Raw genomic sequence first — 18,854 nt, 5'->3', positions numbered from 1 at the left:
TGAATAAAAAAATAAAAAAATTTAAATAAACTATAGCCAAATCAAGAACAGAGAGTAGTTGACTAGTCAACAACTCTCATAATTCCAAATTCCATGAGCCAGTTTAATAAAAATAAGGAAAAATTTGCATGGGCATACTTACGCTTAGAGTAATTGAAAACAACATGATTTCTCCCTTACACGCATGGATTTACGTCTCGTCCTGCTTGATCATTAAGCTAAACCATCTCGTCCTAATTGATTATTAAGCTAAACCTTAATGCCATCGGTCAAGCTTGTCAATTACGTTCCTATAATTCCTCATTATTTAGCATATCCTTGATGGGATGTAAATCCTTATTAGTTAAGATTTAGGGTTTTCTAAGGCCTATATAAGGCTAGTACGAACTTTGATGTATAGAATTAAGTTGAATTTGAATGGCAATTGGTTATTAAACCTAAAAGCTACTTTGCGTTTGTCTTTCTGATCTTATGTAGAATGCATTATTAAGAAATATTCAAGTAGATTGATCATCTACTTGTGGAATATACATGTGTGGATGATAAGCATCATACTACACATGTTTTCATGCCCGATTGTTTACATTTTTATGCATAATTATCTTGTTTTATGCTAGAATCACCTGTCTTTTGTTTCCGTTCTCGTTTCAGGTCATTTTCGAAGGACACCATCAATAATCGAGGGAAAAACGTGTGATTACGGACCAAAATCCATCAAATTGGCGAGGACTAGCACCCTGAGGGTTGAGCATGGCCTAGATTCCGGCCGTGCTGAATTGCCAAGAAGTTATCCCCAATTGTGCCATTTCAAAGACGGCCACCACGGCCTCGGCGGCTGTGGTGGATCAAAGCACCGGCTTGGGCACGGCTTGGAAGGAGTCGGCCTGATAGACTCCATAGATTCGACCTTGCACGGACTCGGCCATCTTTGAATCATCACAGCCTGGACTCCGGCCATGCTAAATCAACTATATAGGCAATTTTGAATTCTTTTGGAAAGGACACGAAATTTTGACTCAATTCCAAGACACACTTAATCAATTGTTTCCTATACCTCAATTGTAGACCTTGAGAGAAATAATTCATCAATTGAAGGAGAGATTTTACTTGTTCCAACATCGAATTGAAGATCAAGACAAACTTTGGGAGCATTCAAGAGGCAACTAGGGTTTGAGATTTCGAATTTGCAAATTTAGGGTTTCTCATTCAACTTGAAAGAGAAGGGTGTACATGCCTTTAATTTTCTTTTCTTTATTTTGTTCCTTAATTGCTTTGACCATGAACATGAGTAGCTAGATCTTTTGAACCCATTGGGGCTCACCTTTGTTGATGGATTATGCTTAATTGTTGGATTTGTAATTGTCATTCTTGCAATCTTCATGCTATTTAGTAATAAAAGTTTGATTCAGTTAATTTGAGACGTTGAATTAGTTGTTTGTGGGTTGTTTCTTGACATTGAGAAATGCTTGTTACAACTGGACATTGAATAGTAAGAACTGGTAATTAACACTTAGAGATAAGGTTGATTTACTCGCCAGATTAAGAATTAATAACTCTTAATAGTTTTAAATCATGCTTAATGCTAATTTGTAGTAATCCGATAGGAAGAGATTCCATTAGGTTAGTGCAGATTTAGGAACTCGGTAAGCTCGAGAGAGGAACCAGGTTCAATTCAGGATTTAGGCACGGGTAGACGAGATCGGCAATCCATAAAATCCATTTTTAGAATTCCATCACTTAAGCCCCCTTTTGGGTTTGTATCTCTCTTTGCAATTGTTTTCTTTGACTGTTCGTTGTCCTTCATTTACTTATTTGCACTCATAACCATTAGCTGGTAGCGTTAGAACTTTCACACACTATTTCAGACTAGATAACATAGCAAACAGTAGTAACTCAAGGTTCACCCGATCTCCAGGGATACGACCTTGATACTCACTAGTGCTAGACTACATCGGTAGGTTCACTGCCTTAGGTGTAGGTTGCATAAATAGCCTATCAAGTTTTTGGCACCGTTGCCTGGGAACAATAACGGTGAACTAGAGTGAATTGTTTGTGTTAATTTAGTCATTATTTGTTTATTCATTTATTCTTTATTTATTTATTTATTATTATTTATCGTTATATTATTTTTTGATTGATTGGTGGTTGTTTGGTTGTCGGTTTCAGGTAGTATATGACCAGGAGCTCTAACCTTGATCCCACAACACCCTTATCTGACCCGGAGTGCTCTCTCAGATTATTGAGATGACGTCTGTAAGCAGTTGAGGAGGAGGACAGAGTTACAATTCAAGTTCAAGGAACTGACGCGATGGAGAACCTCAACCCCCAAGCCGATTAGGATCAGAGGACGATGTACGAGTTTGCTCGATCATCTTTGGGTGGGACAAAAACTAGTATACTCAGACCTGCTATAGAGGCCAACAATTTTGAAATAAAAGCCAACGTGATCCAGATGATCCAGCAGATCATGCAGTTTGGAGGAATTGCCCAGCGAGGATCCCAATGCACATATCTCTAATTTTTTAGAGATTTGTGACACATTCAAGATAAATGGGACAACTGATGATGCCATTCGGTTGACATTGTTTCCATTTTGCTTGAGGGACAGAGCTAAGAGATGGTTGCAATCCCTTCCACAGCAAACAATTACTACTTGGAGGGCGTTGGCTGAAAATTTTTTATACAAGTATTTTCCTCCCGCTAAAATTGCTAGACTTAGAAATGACATATCTTTTTTTGTGCAGTTTGATGATGAAAGCATGTACGATGCATGGGAGAGATTTAAAGATCTTTTGAGATGCTACCCACATCACGGATTGCCAGTATGGATGCAGGTTCAGACCTTCTACAGCGGGTTGAACCTTGCAACGAGGCAGATGGTGGATGCGGCAGGTGGGCGCTAAGCGATAAGACGCTCGAGCAGGCTCAGAACTTGATAGAGGAAATGGCCATGAACAACTATCAGTGGCAATCCTCTAGGAGCTGACCAAGAAGACAGGGAGTGGTCAACCAAGTGGACTCTACAGCAGCCTTGGCAGCTCAAGTGGAGCTTCTAGCCAAGAAGATCGACCAACTCTAGATGCCAGTTCATGCAGCGAATGTTGGCTGCGAGTTTTGTGGTGGCCCGCATTACAGTGCGAACTGTACTGCGGGAGGTATGTTTGCTTCATCTTCTACCACTTTTCCATCTAATTCTGTTATGTCTTCTGATGTTGAAGAGGTTGATTATATGGGGGATGCCCCAAGGCAGCAGAATAACCCTTATAGCAATACATACAACCCTGGATGGCGCAATCATCCCAATTCCAGTTGGAGGAACAATAATGCCTAGAGTCCGCCAGGTTTTCAAAGACTTCATCAATAGCCACAGCAACAACCAGCTGGGCCTACACAAGCTCCTCCTCCACAAGAAAAAGAAGTCAAATTTAGAGGAGCTTATGATGAAGTTTGTGACGTCTCTAAACGAGATTCAATGACCGATAGTGCACTTAGGAATCAGCAAGCCTCGATTCAGAACTTGGAGACTCAAATTGGCCAAATTTCTAAGACGCTTTCAGAGAGACCTTCAAGATCGCTCCCTAGCACTACAGAGTCAAACCCGAGGGAGCATTGCAAGGCTATCACCTTGCGTTCAGGTAAGAAATTGACTGGTTCTTCGCCTTTAGCTGACAAGGATAATACAATTGTGCAGGTCGAGCCAGCTAAGGAAGGACCAAACCTTGAGGTGGTAGAGAATGAGAGAAAGAAAGAAGACAGGCAAAAGAGCCCTGTGCGGGAGCATCAGCCCCCGGTTCCATATCCTACAAGGTTGAGGCAGGATAAGGTGGACAAGCAATATAGTAAGTTTCTTGACTTATTTAAGCAGCTGAAAATTAACTTACCTTTTATTGAGGCAATTTCGCAGATGCCGAAGTACGCCAAGTTTTTAAAGGAGATTTTGAGCAACAAGAGGAAGTTGGAGGATCTTGGTCAGGTAGTGCTTAATGAGGAGTGTTTAGCTATTCTCCAAAACAAACTGCCACTCAAGCGACGAGATCCAGGGAGTTTTACTATCCCTTGTATGATTGGTGATTTATCAATTAGTGGTGCATTGGCTGATTTAGGAGCTAGTATTAACTTGATGCCCACTAGTTTATTTGCCAAATTAGGGTTGCATGAACCTAAGCCTACTAGGATGAGTGTTCAGTTAGCAAATAGGACTGTTAAAATTCCTAGAGGTATTGTTGAAGATTTACTTGTAAAGGTAGATAAATTTATCTTTCCTATGGATTTTGTGGTGATGGATATGGAGGGTGAGAGCACTGTGCCTCTTATCTTAGGTAGGCCTTTCTAGCTACATCAAGGGCTGTTATCGATGTAAGCGATGGAAAGCTTAAGCTTAGAGTTGATGATGAGACCATTACCTTTGACCTAGCCACTTCCATGAGATAGTCACTGGACTATGATAATGTTGTATATTATATTGATGTGATTGATGATGTGGTTGAGTCCCATTTGCAAGAAATTTTATGTTCTGACCCTTTGCAGGTAGCATTAGCTGAGAATGAGGAGGAGTTATCCGAAAGAGCAAGTGTTGGAGCAACTCGCTGTTTTATTGGCTTTGAGCCGAGCTTGTCAACTGATCCCTATCTTTTTCTTGACATGTCTGGGGTGCATAAGGTAAAGACTTCATTCGAGGACCCACCAGTCTTAGAACTGAAGGAGTTACCGAGCCACTTGGTTTATGCCTTCCTGGATAAAGAGAAGCGCTTACCAGTAATCATAGCAGCCGATCTAACTCTTGAAGAACAAGCCATGCTATTGGAAGTTTTAAGGAAGTACAAGAAGGCCTTTGCTTTCAAGATAGCCGATATCCGGGCATAAATCCAAGTTTCTGCTCTCATAAGATTTCATTGGAGGACAGTTTCAGGCCGGTTGTTCAGTCTCAAAGACGACTCAATCCGAACATGAAACAAGTGGTTGTACCTAAGAAAGGAGGCATGACAGTGGTAAGGAATGAGAAGGATGAGTTGATCCCGACTCGGACAGTAACAGGCTTCCGAGTTTGCATTGATTACCGTAGGCTTAATGATGCAACTCGGAAGGATCATTTCCCTCTTGCTTTCATTGATCAGATGATTGAACGTTTAGCAGGTCACATGTTTTATTGTTTTCTTGATGGCTTTTCAGGTTACTTTCAGATTCCTATTGCACTTGAGGACCAAGAGAAGACTACCTTCACCTGCCCTTATGGGACATTCGCTTATAGACGGATGCCATTCGGACTATGCAATGCACCGGCTACATTTCAGCGGTGCATGATGGCTATTTTTGAGGACATGATTGAGGAGTCTATGGAGGTATTTATGGATGACTTCTCTATTTTTGGTAATTCTTTCTCTCTTTGTTTGGCAAACCTTGAGCGCATGTTAGCTAGGTGTATTGAGGCTAACTTGGTACTAAACTGGGAAGAATGCCATTTCATGGTGAGAGAGGGGATTGTTTTAGGGCATAAGATCTCTCAGGCTGGGATGGAGGTGGATAGAGCTAAGGTAGAAGTAATATCTAAGCTACCTCCTCCTAGTTCACATTAAAAATTTAGGAGTTTTCTAGGCCATGCAGGGTTTTATAGGAGATTTATTAGAGATTTTTCTAAGATTGCTAGGCCTCTCACTCAATTGTTAGTTAAGGATGTACCTTTTATTTTTGATGATGCATGCTTGGCAGCTTTTGAGTTACTTAAGAAACTTCTGACTATAGCCCCAATCATAGTTTCTCCTGATTAGGGGCTGCCTTTCGAACTGATGTGCGATGCTAGTGACTATACAGTTGGAGCTGTGCTTGAACAGAGGATTGAAAAGAAGTTCCAAGCCATTTACTACGCTAGCAAGACTTTGACAGGAGCCCAGGAACACTACACCACTACAGAGAAGGAGTTGTTGGCTGTTGTTTATGCCTTCGACAAGTTTAGATCATACCTCATTCTCTCCAAAACCATCGTCTTCACGGACCACTCGGCGTTGAGGTACTTATTCCTGAAAAATGATGCGAAACCGAGATTGATTCGGTGGATTCTTTTATTGCAGGAATTTGATGTCGAGATCAAGGATAAGAAGGCCGCGGAGAATCTGGCAGTGGACCATTTATCGAGATTGGATAATCCTCACTAGGATGCACTTGATGAGACGGCAATAGACGATCGATTTCCAGAGGAGCATTTATATGTCACTCAGGTATACACTGATACTCCCTGGTTTTCAGATTACACTAACTATTTGGTTGCTAGGGTTCTACCAAAGGGTATGACTTATTAGTAAAAGAAGAAATTCTTCGCCGATTTGAAATACTACATTTGGGAAGATCCCTTTTTGTTTAAAGTATGTGCAGATCAGGTGATTCGTTGTGTATATGGCGAAGAGACTCTCCAAATATTGAAGCACTGCCATGAGGGACCCACTGGAGGTCATCAAGCAGCAAACCATACAGTGAGGAAGGTGCTAGAGGCAGGATTCTATTGGCCTACGCTCTTCCAAGACGCACGGAAATTTGTTCAGGTTTGTGATGCTTGCCAGCGCGCAGGTAATATCTCTTCTCGTGATGAGATGCCCCAAACTGGTGTGCAAGTCATTGAGATTTTTGATGTTTGGGGCATCGACTTCATGGGACCCTTTCCCTCTTCATATGGTAATAAGTACATTCTAGTTGCTGTTGAATATTTCTCTAAGTGGCTTGAAGCTCAGGCTGTAGCCACTGATGATGCCAGGGTTGTCTACAGATTCCTTAAGCGATTGTTTGCTAGGTTTGGCATACCTAGGGCGCTTATTAGTGATAGAGGAATACATTTCTGCAATGCCCAATTAGAGAAAGTACTTAAGCGGTATGGAGTTACTCATCGATTCTCTACTCCCTATCACCTCCAGACTAGTAGGCAGGTTGAGGTAACTAATAGGGGTATTAAACGTATTTTAGAGAGAACCGTTAGTACGAGTAGGAAGGACTGGACTGTTAAGTTAGGTGATGCATTATGGGCGTTTAGGACTTTTAGGACATCTATAGGTTTTACGCCCTATCGCCTTGTTTATGGAAAGTCATGTCATTTGCCTGTTGAGTTAGAGCATACGGCACTTTGGGCCATTAGAACTTGTAACTTTGATATTGATTCTGCAGGTAAGGAGTGACAGTGGCAGCTGAGTGAGCTAGATGAGTGGCGCCAGTCAGGCGTATGAAAACTCCTCAACTTACAAAGCAAGGACTAAGAAAAAGGATTCGTCTATTTCCCGGAAAGTACGAGTCATTGGTCTGGACCATTTCAGATCGGACAAGTCTTTCCATATGGAGTGGTAGAGTTGCATCATCCAGAGAAGGGAGACTTCAAAGTGAACGGCCATCGGCTAAAGCAATACCATTGTAACTCGTTGGATAGTGAGCAACGAGTTGACCTGGCTTTGTATGCACAGGAAGGGTGATCCGAATGAGTCAAGCTTAAGACTTTGCAAAATAAATAAATAAATAAGCACTTCTGTACATTCGAATTGGATTATACTTTCATGTTTTTGATTAGTTGTGATTGTTTTATTATTTTCCTTTGACTTTATTATAGTTGCCTAACAGTAATTAGGGTTTTTAATTTTATTCGGACTTTTGTAATCGGTGAGGACGGACTCTTTCGTTGGACCATATTTACTTGTTTTATGATCTAATTACGTGCGTATATGTGTCAAATACAGGTAGGGAGTAAGGCGATTCGAGATGGCAAAGGAAAGCCCGGAAACACCCTGTTTCACCACGGTTTCCGTCGCCATCACGGGCTACAACCCCAGGCCGTGCTCCTCACCACAGCCGGAGTCAAGCCCGTGTTGAAAGATAAAGAATAAGTGGTCACGGCCGAACCACCACGACCTCCAGCCGTGGTCATGAGCACCAAGGTGCTCACAAGAAGGCTGAAGGCTCAACACGGCCTTACCCTCACCCGTGCTGACCCCGTGCCTATAAGAAGGGGAGCCCTCCGAAAATTTTGCTTCCCTTTTGTTTTTGTTAGCTCAAAGGTGTTGTTCTTATACCCTTATCTCACCCTTCTCACTTTCCTCAGTGAATTCAAGTAAGTCTCTTCACTTGTTGCTTTTAAAATTATTTTTTTTCATGATTTGATTTTCTTTTATATACATATACTTTTGTTAGGACATGCTAGGATATCTTGGTGGCTTTATATTGTAACAATATCACCTCGGTTAGGTTAATTTACGTTAGTGTGGGGGTTGGCGGAAATAAAATTTGCCTACGGCATGCAAAGTATGAATAATGGTTAGACTAAAGTTGCAATTGCTGGTTCATGATAAATTATATTGGTATGTATCGGCTTATTAGTTTATACAAGTTTTCGGTTAGTCGAATTATAATCATTATGCTGTTGATTTTCGGTAGATTATTTCTTTCATTAACCTGAGTTCTTGCACAAAAAACTAATAATTATTTGCATTAGGTGATATGACGGATTGTGATAAATCTCGTAGAAAGCAACTGAAATGCATTGCTACCAGCAAGCGATCGCGTGGTGAAGGAACATCTTCCTCCACAGCACCAGAACCAGCACCAACACCAGCACTTCCACCTCCACCACAACAGCAAGTAGTCCGACCTCGGAAAGCACCTCCTGTGAACCCATCCACACCTGGCCGTCATCCATTATGGACATTCCCTAATGCAGACAATGAAAGTAGATTCTAAGTCATGAGATGGAAGCAAGTGATGGTGGGCCGTTGCATAGACTTCACATCCCTGGAGAGAGTGGGATTGGCTCAAGATGTGCGCACACTATTCGAGACTCTACTGTATGCGAGATTCTTTGACATCATTGAGCCAACCTATCGTGAGCTTACGATCGAGTTCCTCAGCACCTTCTTCCTACAGCAACAGATCACAAACTGGCATCAGCCTGATGCAATTTATTTTAGGCTTAGGGGAAGGGAGTTCTCGATGTCGGTCCCACAATTTGGCATGCATTTGGGATTATGGACTGAACAAGAAATCTCGAGGGAGGAGTATCAGGGATGTCTATACATCCACCCAATTTCATATGACACCATGTGGGACTCATTGGTAATGAGGCCGGAAACATACTACCCAAGCAGGTCTAAGGCGTCTAGCCTACCGGACCATCTCCGCTACCTTCACACCCTACTAGCTTACACCATTACAGGCAGGGGGGAAAATTTTGGGGCAGTAACACAGACTGATGTCTTTATTCTCTAGGCTATGCAACATCAGAAGAGGCTAGACTTGGGATATTTATTGGCTCGCCAAGTCCATTCATTTATAGTAGACGCCCAGAAAAGATGCATTGTTGTTTCGGTCCGTACGTGACTAGGTTAGCTAAGAGACTGGATGTATTGGATGATTGTCTATTGGAGCTTTCAAATATTAGTGACATGACAGCACTAGGGATCAGACAGATGATCAACATGCAGATGATCACGGCCACTAGACATCCACATGGTATAGAATATAGGCTCGTGAGCACAATAGTCAGGGAGGCTAGAGAGGCAGTGGCTAGAGGAGCCCAACATCCGTCGGCTGGGATTCCGGATGTTAGGATTCCTAACCCAGTTAGAGTGTTTATGCCCTCATCTGGAGTGTCATCCTCTCATTTAGCAAGGGACATCGAGCGTTCAGATCAGTGCTATGGCTGACTATCTAGACCGAGTTTGCAATTTATAACAGCAGCAGTATACTGAGTTTGTGCAGTTTCAAGAAGAGACGAAGGCACAGTTTGGCGGTTTGAACAGTATGCTTCAACAGCTCATGAGTGGATTAGATAGGTAGGCCACCCAGACAGAGTTCATAGTAGAACAGATTCAAAAGATGCCAGAGACTAGAGCACAAAATCAGCGGCTCATTGATGATATGGAGTTTGATATGGCAACATGCTTCACAGACCCTGATCCACCACCGCCCCCCTTCCTCGGCTTAAATTTCCACCTTTTCCAAAGCAGATCCAACCAATGAGGATACACCATCAGCAGACTCTTAGTGGAAAAAATTTTTTGTGATATTTTTCTCTTTCCTTTTTCTTTTTATTTTCTTTCAGTTTATTATCTCCTTTTATTTTCTTGCTTGTAGCATGCTTAATTTTATGTTATTTCCTTGCATTTGTTTTTTTTATGTTAAGTAGAACACTATGCCTTTCTAATTATTCTAAAACAAAAAACTCAGCATGATCTTCAATAACCATGACGTGTGAATCATATGCTTGCTCAGTTTTAATCTCTCTAACACTATTGACAGTGTTATACTCAAGTGTGGGGTAGGTACCTACCGATGTTGTGATTATCTTGAGTTTTGTTTCAATTAAGTAGTTGATGACTTTTCCCCTTTGAATGGATTCCCTTATAGCTTTTTATTGAACCTTGTTGGAAGAAGGCAATGAACGAATCTCTTAATTACAATCCAGCCAGGTAAAACTGGTATTTTTCCTTAATTCTTCCATTTTACTTTATCTTAGATATATAACATTATTAATATTATTGCTTATTATTGTGGTTGGCTGTTTAAACTTTGGTTTGAGAATTCATGCAATTTTAACCCACTCAAATGGTAAGATTTTGAGCCAATTGGAGCATCACTATTTTTATGCTCCCTTTTGTTTCATTAAGTGAGCATTGTATAGAATCTCTGTTTCTAGAACTTGCTTTACGATGTTTTTTTTATTATTACATGAATTATCGATAATCGTGAGATGATTTGGGCACTTAGGATTTACATAATTTGGCCAAAAGCCTAACCCTGTTTTTCCCTTAGTGAACCAATTTTGAGCCTTAGCCTTTCCTTTCGTGATAATAGTAACAGTGACACTCATTTTATCACTTCTATTCATTTTACCATTCTTTCTACCATTGTTGCTAGAAATTATGTAAGTTTATGCTGCATTTCATTTTGGATCAATCTGCATTCATATATTTCACTAAGTTGCTAGATTTTTCATAGATGCTCCTTTCAATTAAATTTTTTTTTTTGGATATTCAGTCTTATTGTATGTGTCAATAACCAACAACCCCTACATAAGCTATTGTAATATATATACATAGTATATAACTTAAAAAAAAAGAGTATTAATTTAGTTCATTTCGAGCATCATCTTATTTTTAGAGCAACTTAGTGTTCATTTTGGTACAGCACTTGATCATTCGTTACTTTCTTGCATTACCTGCTTAATTTCCAAAACAACTTGTAGCCTACTTTCCATATTTATCCGTACCCTACCTTAACCCCATTACAACCTGGCTCAAGACCCTTTGATCATGATTATTGATTATTTCGTAGTAGTGGAGATTGGATCTATAAGCAAGCCTATGGTAAGCACTTTTTTTGTATTTTTGCGTTGAGAGCTTGGCGATCTTCTTTCACCTATGTACACTTGTGTGTTTTAAGTGACATCTTGTGAGGCATGGTTCTCAATTTCTCAATTTAGATGGTTTATCATTTTAACTTTAGCAACTTTATTAAGTTTGTTCTCTCTCTTAAGGATTTAGTCATTTGGGATTTTGGGGAAAATCATTACGGAGTTTTGAAATTTGTTTTGAGCTAACTTTCGCAATGCATTTGATTGAGCTATTTGATATCTTTTGAGGAGTGAGTTGTTGATTGCTTGAGGACAAGCAAAAGTTTAAGTATGGGGTAATTTGATAAGCATCATACTACACATGTTTTCATGCCCGATTGTTTACATTTTTATGCATGATTATCCCGTTTTATGCTTGAATCACCTGTCTTTTGTTTCCATTCTCATTTCAGGTCATTTTCGCAGGACACCATCAATAATCGAGGGAAATACGTGTGATTACGGACCAAAATCCATCAAATTGGTCGAGGACTAGCACCCCGAGGGTTGAGCATGGCCTGGACTCCAGCCGTGCTGAATTGCCAAGAAGCTATCCCCAATTATGCCATTTCAGTACGGCTTCCGAAGCCACCACGGCCTCCAGTATGGCCTGTGGTGGATCAGCACCGTCTTGGGCACGGCTTGGAAGGAGTCAGCACAATAGACTCCACAGATTCAGCACTGATTGGACTCCGGCCATGCTGAATCAACTATATAGGCAATTTTGAATTCTTTTGGAAAGGACACAAAATTTTGACTCAATTCCAAGACACACACTTAATTAATTGTTTCCTATACCTCAATTGTAGACCTTGTGAGAAACAATTCATCAATTGAAGGAGGGATTTTACTTGTTCCAACATCGAATTGAAGATCAAGACAAACTTTGGGAGCATTCAAGAGGCAACTAGGGTTTGAGATTTCGAATTTGTAAATTTAGGGTTTCTCATTCAACTTGAAAGAGAAGGGTGTACATGCCTTTAATTTTCTTTTCCTTATTTTGTTCCTTAACTGCTTTGACCATGAACATGAGTAGCTAGATCTTTTGAACCCATTGGGATTCACCTTTGTTGATGAATTATGCTTAATTGTTAGATTTGTAATAAAAGTTTGATTCAATTAATTTGAGACGTTGAATTAATTGTTTGTGGGTTGTTTCTTGACATTGAGAAATGCTTGTTACAACTGGACATTGAATAGTAAGAATTAGTAATTAACACTTAGAGATAAGGTTGATTTACTCGCCAGATTAAGAATTAATAACTCTTAATAGTTTTTAAATCATGCTTAATGCTAATCTGTAGTAATCCGATAGGAAGAGACTCCGATTAGGTTAGTGCAGGTTTAGGAACTCGGTAAGCTCGAGAGAGGAACCAAGTTCAATTCAGGATTTAGGCACGGGTAAGCAAGATCGGCAATCCATAAAATCCATTTTTAGAATTCCATCACTTAGGCCCCCTTTTGGGTTTGTTTCTCTCTTTGCAATTGTTTTCTTTGACTGTTCGTTGTCCTTCATTTACTTATTTGCACTAATAACCATTAGCTGGTAACGTTAGAACTTTCACACACTATTTCAGACTAGATAACATAGCAAACAGTAGTAACTCTAGGTTCATCCGATCTCTAGGGATACGACCTTCATATTCACTAGTGCTAGGCTGCATTGGTAGGTTCACTTCCTTAGGTGTAGGTTGCATAAATAGCCCATCAGTGGATTTACATCTCGTCCTGGTTGATAATCAAGCTAAGCTCCAATGCCACCGGTCAAGCTTGTCAATTACATTTCGATGATTCCTTATGCTAATTCTCGTTATTCCTTCTTTTCTCCAAAAGATTCGTCTGCGATCATTAGGAGAATGATACTAATACTTTATCAACTAATTTTCTTTCTTTGCATTTGTGTAAGCATTAGATCGGTGCTTATAATTTTTGCTTCCATGCACTTTCACTAAACACTCATGTTCATACTCACCAAATAAAACCAGACCATCAATACTAGATAGAGATTAGAAAGAGAAGCACAAAATAAATGAATAAAATGGGAAAATATGTAGGATTCTGGATATGATAATGAAAAAAATCACAAGTTCTTTGTTCTCTTCCATATCATTAAGCATAAGGATCAAATCGAATTAATTTAAGCATAAGGGTGGACAAAGAACATAAAACAATAGAGCGGTGTGAGCGATAATTCTATGTTCGCTAGTGCAAGTGTTGATAAGTCCGTAAAGTTATTTAAAGAACTTATCACTTGATTTTTTGCAAGGTAGAAAACTGAAATAATATGCTCATTAGCCTTAAGTATTAAGTGGCATGTAATTTTTATAATGCGAAAGCCCTCATTCCATAAGAAGAAGAAACTAGAAGCTAGCATCTTAACAAAATAAGGGTAAATTCATGGGCCTACCTAAAACACTCGACCCAAATTACTTCATTATATGCATTTCAAACATCAAAGCACTTGAATTTCACTAGCTTGTTAATTATGCTCCCATCTTATGCAAAATCCCAAAAGAAGCAATTCCTAATCAAATCCTAAATCAAATATTTGGACATTGTTTAATTTTCTTTCTTCACATTCATCACTCAATAGTTGTGTTTATGCTTCCTAAACTAAACCAAGCCATCATACTAGATAAAGATTAGAAAGAGAGAAACAAAGAAACAAACAAAGAAACAAACAAAATGAGAAGATAGGTAGGATTTCATAGGTATACAAGGGTGGATAAAGAATACAAAAGAAAGGAAGGACGATTTTCCACAAGGTAGAAAACTAAAATAATATGCTCATTAGCCTCATTCCATAAGAAGAAGAAAGGAGAAAGGAGTTGGTTAGGCAAACTAAAGTCAAATCAAGAACGAGAAAGGAGTTGGTTAGGCAACAATTCTGAGCCAAACAAAACTAAGGGTAAACACTTCCACCCAAATTACTTCATTGTTTACATTTCAAACATCAAAGTGCTAAAATTCTGGCTAGTATTATACTTATGTTAATCCAAAACAACATGAGTTCTCCCTTACACGCGTGGATTTATGTCTTATCCTGCTTGATGATCAAGGTAATCCCTAATGCCACCGGTCAAGCTTGTCAACTGGGCACCCAAGATTCCTTATGCCAATCCTTGTGTCATAAAGAGTCCTCGTCCTTAGAGGAGCTAGGAATGATGGAGATCCCAATGGTGCAAATCATGAATAATAATATATGGGCGTGCCCTAATTCTCATCTTTCCCTCTTTCCTCCAAAAGATTCATCCATGATCATTTGGAGATTAATATCAATAGTTTATCAACTAATGAGCTTTCTTTGCATTTGTCAACGCATTGGATTGATGCTTATAATTGATGCTTCCATGCACTTTCACTCAACAGTCGTGTTTATGCTTGCCTAATAAAACCACACAATCAAATAAGACATAGATTAGAAGTAGGCAAACAAACAAATAAAATAAATGAGAATATAGTTTGGATTTTGATAAGGAAAGAAATCGCAAGTTCTTTATTCTCTTCCATGTCTAAGTGAAAGGATCAAACTAAATTGATTTTAAACACAAGGGTAGATAAAGAACACAAGAGAAAGGAAGGAAATGAGCGATAAGTCTAGGGTCGCTAGTACAGGCCTTCATAAATCCGCAAATGATATAAACGTGGCTAACTTATGCCAAACTAGTATTCAATGTTGATGTCTTCACCAAAGATCGTTCACCTAATCAAGCAAAGAAACTCTAACTCCCAATAAGACCCTTAAATAACTTGTACTTAAGAACCTTAATTATGAAGAATTAAAGGTTGTTTAACATAAATAAAAGTTTAGATTAACCTAAGTTTATAAAATACCAAGCCTTCACTTGATAAATTCACCAAGTTCATAAAGAACAAAAGAAGAGAATCAACTCCAAAATAATCAATATTCAACAACCTTTACATAGAGATTCATACTAGCTTATATATGCCTTAGAAAAATCTAATTATATAATGATAAGGAAGCAAATAATAATAAGACTGAGAGTAGAACTCCTAAACTATAATGATACCTTAAAACAAGACTCCTAACTATTAAAAGACTTCTTTAAATGAAGAAATACTCCTAAAATTCGTCCAAACAAAGCCCATATAATAAACATGACATTTGGGCTTAAGTTACATATAATAAGAGGCCCACTCTTGAGTATTGAACTCCAATTAACTTGACTTGTTTATTTTCAGCATATTTTGACTTGTTCATGCCTCCATATATTGAATTAAGTTGATAGGAATATCGCGAGGCCCATTGTCTTCATTAAGCCCAATCTCAATTGGACTTTGGATCTCTAACCCAAGCTTCAACTCTTGCTTCACGAACACTCCTAAAACATCCTTGAACTTCTTTATGCAAGCTCTAGTCATTGGTCCATCATATTTGAGTGGCTCATGTACAATTCTAGTTGGATTAACTAGGATTCCTAGTTGAAGTAGGATTCCCAGTCGGAGTAGGACTCGTCATGGGAGTAGGATTCCTAGTTAGAGTAGGATTTCTAGTCGTAGTAGGACTCCTTGTGTTTGTAGGATTCGCATCAGTAAAGTTCTTGGAAGAATCGATAACTTGATTTCCCACAAGATAGAAAACTGAAATAATATGCTCATTAGCCTCAAGTATTCAATTGCATGTAATTTTTATAGTGCGGAAGCTCTCATTCCATAAGAAGAAGAAACTAGAAGCTAACTATAAATAAATAAATAAAGAAAGATAAATAAACTAAAGTCAAATCAAGAACGATAGAGGAGTTGACTAGGCAGCAACTCTCGTAGTCCCAAATTTTATGAGCTAGCTTAACAAAAATAAGAGTAAATTCGTATGGGCCTACCTAAAAATACTTTGACCCAAATTACTTCATTGTATGCATTTCAAACATCAAATCGCTCGAATTTCTCTATTATTATGCTTGGATTAATAAAAAACAACATGAGTTCTCCCTTATGCGCATGGATTTACATTTTATCCTGCTTAATCATCAAGCTGAGGTCTAATGCCATCTATCAAGCTTATTAATTTGCACTCCCACATTTTCTTATGCCAATCCTTGCGTCATCAAGAGTCCTCATGCCTAGAGGAACAAGAAAGGATGGTGATCCCAATAGTGCAAATGTTGAATTGGAATATATGGTCGTGCCTAGATTCTTGTTGTTCTCTCTTTCTTCCAAAAGATTCGTTGGCGATCATTTAGAGAATGATATCAATACATGATCAACGAATTTTCTTTCTTACATTCGTCGAAGCATTGAATCAGTGCTTATGATTGCTACTTCTACACACTTTCACTCAAGAGTCGTGTTTATGCTACTCAAATAAAACCAAACCATCATACTACACAAAGATTAGAAAGAGAGACACAAAAGAATCAAATAAAATGAGAACATAAGTAGGATTTTAGATCCGGTCAGGAAAGAAATCACAAGTTCTTTGTTCTCTTCCACATGGCCAAGTGTAAGGATCAAATCAAATTGATTTAAATACAAGGATAGACAAAGAACACAAGAGAAAGGAAGGACGTGATGGATAAGTCTATGCTTGCAAGCGCGAGTGTTGATAAGTCCACAAAGTTCTTGAAAGAACCTATAACTTGATTTCCCACAAGGTAGAAAATTGAAATAATAGGTTCTTTAGCCTCAAATATTCGATTGCATGCGATTTTTATAGTGCGAAAGCCCTCATTCTATACGAAGAAGAAACGAGAAGCTAAATATGAATCAATAGATAATGAAATGATGCAAATCCTATTGGCACTAGGATTCCTACTCCAATAAGGAATCCTACTTCAAATAAGATTCAAGTTCCACTTCACATCCATGGAGGCCCAATTACAAGGTCCAAGGCTAAAGAAGATAAAAGAAGCTCTTAATGGGCTTATTCAAGATGTTTGGGCTAAGTACACATTAACACTTGAAGAGTTGGATTCAAATGCAAGGCTCATTAATCTAATTCAGTTTATTAGGCTTGAATAAATCTAATATGGGCTTAATGAGCATAAAGGAGCACATAAGAGAGTTTGGGCCTAATTAGCTCCATCAAAGATGACCCATGCGTGTGGCTTAAAGAAACTAGGGTTTCTTACTCCTAATGGGTGGCTAAAGAGTATTTTGGGAGTATTGGGACTTTTTTAGCTATCTATTTTAGTTGGATGTTTATCTCTATCATATTTGAGTTGTAATTCCTTAATAGATTTGAACTAGGGTTTGCTAAAGGCTATAAAAAAGCCTAGTACGAATTTTCAAGTTGGTGGATTGATGATTAATATATTTTGTGAGATTATACTTTATTCTTAGTTGTTGTTTAGAGCTAATTCAAACTTATTAAGCAATTCATTGTTTATGGCATTCAAATCCGACTTATTAATTTAGATTCCATAATAAATTGTGGCGTCTTCTACCTTTAATACCTTAAATTTGATAGTTTAATATATTTAAAGGGTATAAGGTTTCCATTGATCTGGTTCTAGATAGATCTTGGGCAATGAAACCAAACTTGCTTACGGGTTTAATCCTTTGATATAGGTTAGGTTCATATCATTTGGTTTCAGAGCTTTGGCTTCTAAATTAGGTTACGTATCTTAATTTTTCACATATTCTTTTTGTTGTCTTCTTTTGTCATTCTTCTCTATCCAAATTTTTTTTCAAATTAAAAATAAGTTAGTTTCATTCTTGTGATCTTATTTAAATTTAATTTATGATTGTTTGTGATTAATTGTTCTAATCACATCTTTACTTGTTCCAAATTCTTTGGTCAAGTGCCTTCGAAAAAAAGAAGAAGAAAAGGAAAAAGAGCTAAGAAAAAAATCAAACAAAAAAAGAAACTAAAAGTTGTTGTCAACCGGCTCTACGATTGGTTCTAAAAAAAAAAAAAGAAAATTTATGCCTTTTATTTTCTTCATTTTGTTAAGCTTAGTTAGTCTTTTATTACCTTTGTTCTTGTGTCATTCATTGTGTATAGGCTTAATCTTGTTCATTAAGTCTAGTTTAGTCTTCTTATTTTGGTTTTCGTGTGTGTATTTTAAATCTAACTTGTTGGTTATTGAATAGTTACAATTTTGATTATTTGATAATTGATCATTTTAGCCTTTATATAAGAACCAAAGACTAGAGATTGTGTGGTAAACGGCGAGTGGCGAGTTCACTAGAGGGTAAAAGCCTATTTAAATAAAACATGAGCTTGAGTGATGCAACAAAGACAATAACTACAAAAGGTCCTTTAAGCTTTTAAGGAGGTCCAATGACAAAATCCAAGTCCAAAAGGATGCAAGAAGCTTTGTTGGGCTTAATTAAAGACATTTAGAGTGGTCAACCACAACAAGGCTTAGCCCAAGGTTTAGGATTGCAAAAGGGGCCAAAATCATCAATTTAGTGCAATAAGTTTGGGTTGAACTCAAAGGTTCAATACAATTCATTTGAAGCCTTTTTATTTTCATTTTTATTAGGTTTTCTTAAGTTAAGATATGATTAGTTGTCATTTAGAGTTATGCAATGGATG

General features: G+C 38.3%; 1 non-coding gene across 1 annotated transcript; it reads right to left on the bottom strand.

The window, feature by feature from the left end:
• Positions 1-2,711: 2,711 nt before the first annotated feature.
• On the bottom strand, positions 2,712-2,818 carry LOC125369696. Its single transcript, XR_007215372.1, has one exon. It is a non-coding gene; the product is annotated as a small nucleolar RNA R71 (small nucleolar RNA).
• Between the last annotated feature and the right edge of the window lie 16,036 nt (positions 2,819-18,854).

The sequence above is a fragment of the Ricinus communis genome, chromosome 3 (assembly GCF_019578655.1).
Source record: "Ricinus communis isolate WT05 ecotype wild-type chromosome 3, ASM1957865v1, whole genome shotgun sequence".
Lineage (NCBI taxonomy): Eukaryota > Viridiplantae > Streptophyta > Magnoliopsida > Malpighiales > Euphorbiaceae > Ricinus > Ricinus communis.
This window is presented reverse-complemented; position numbering and strand designations above follow the sequence as displayed.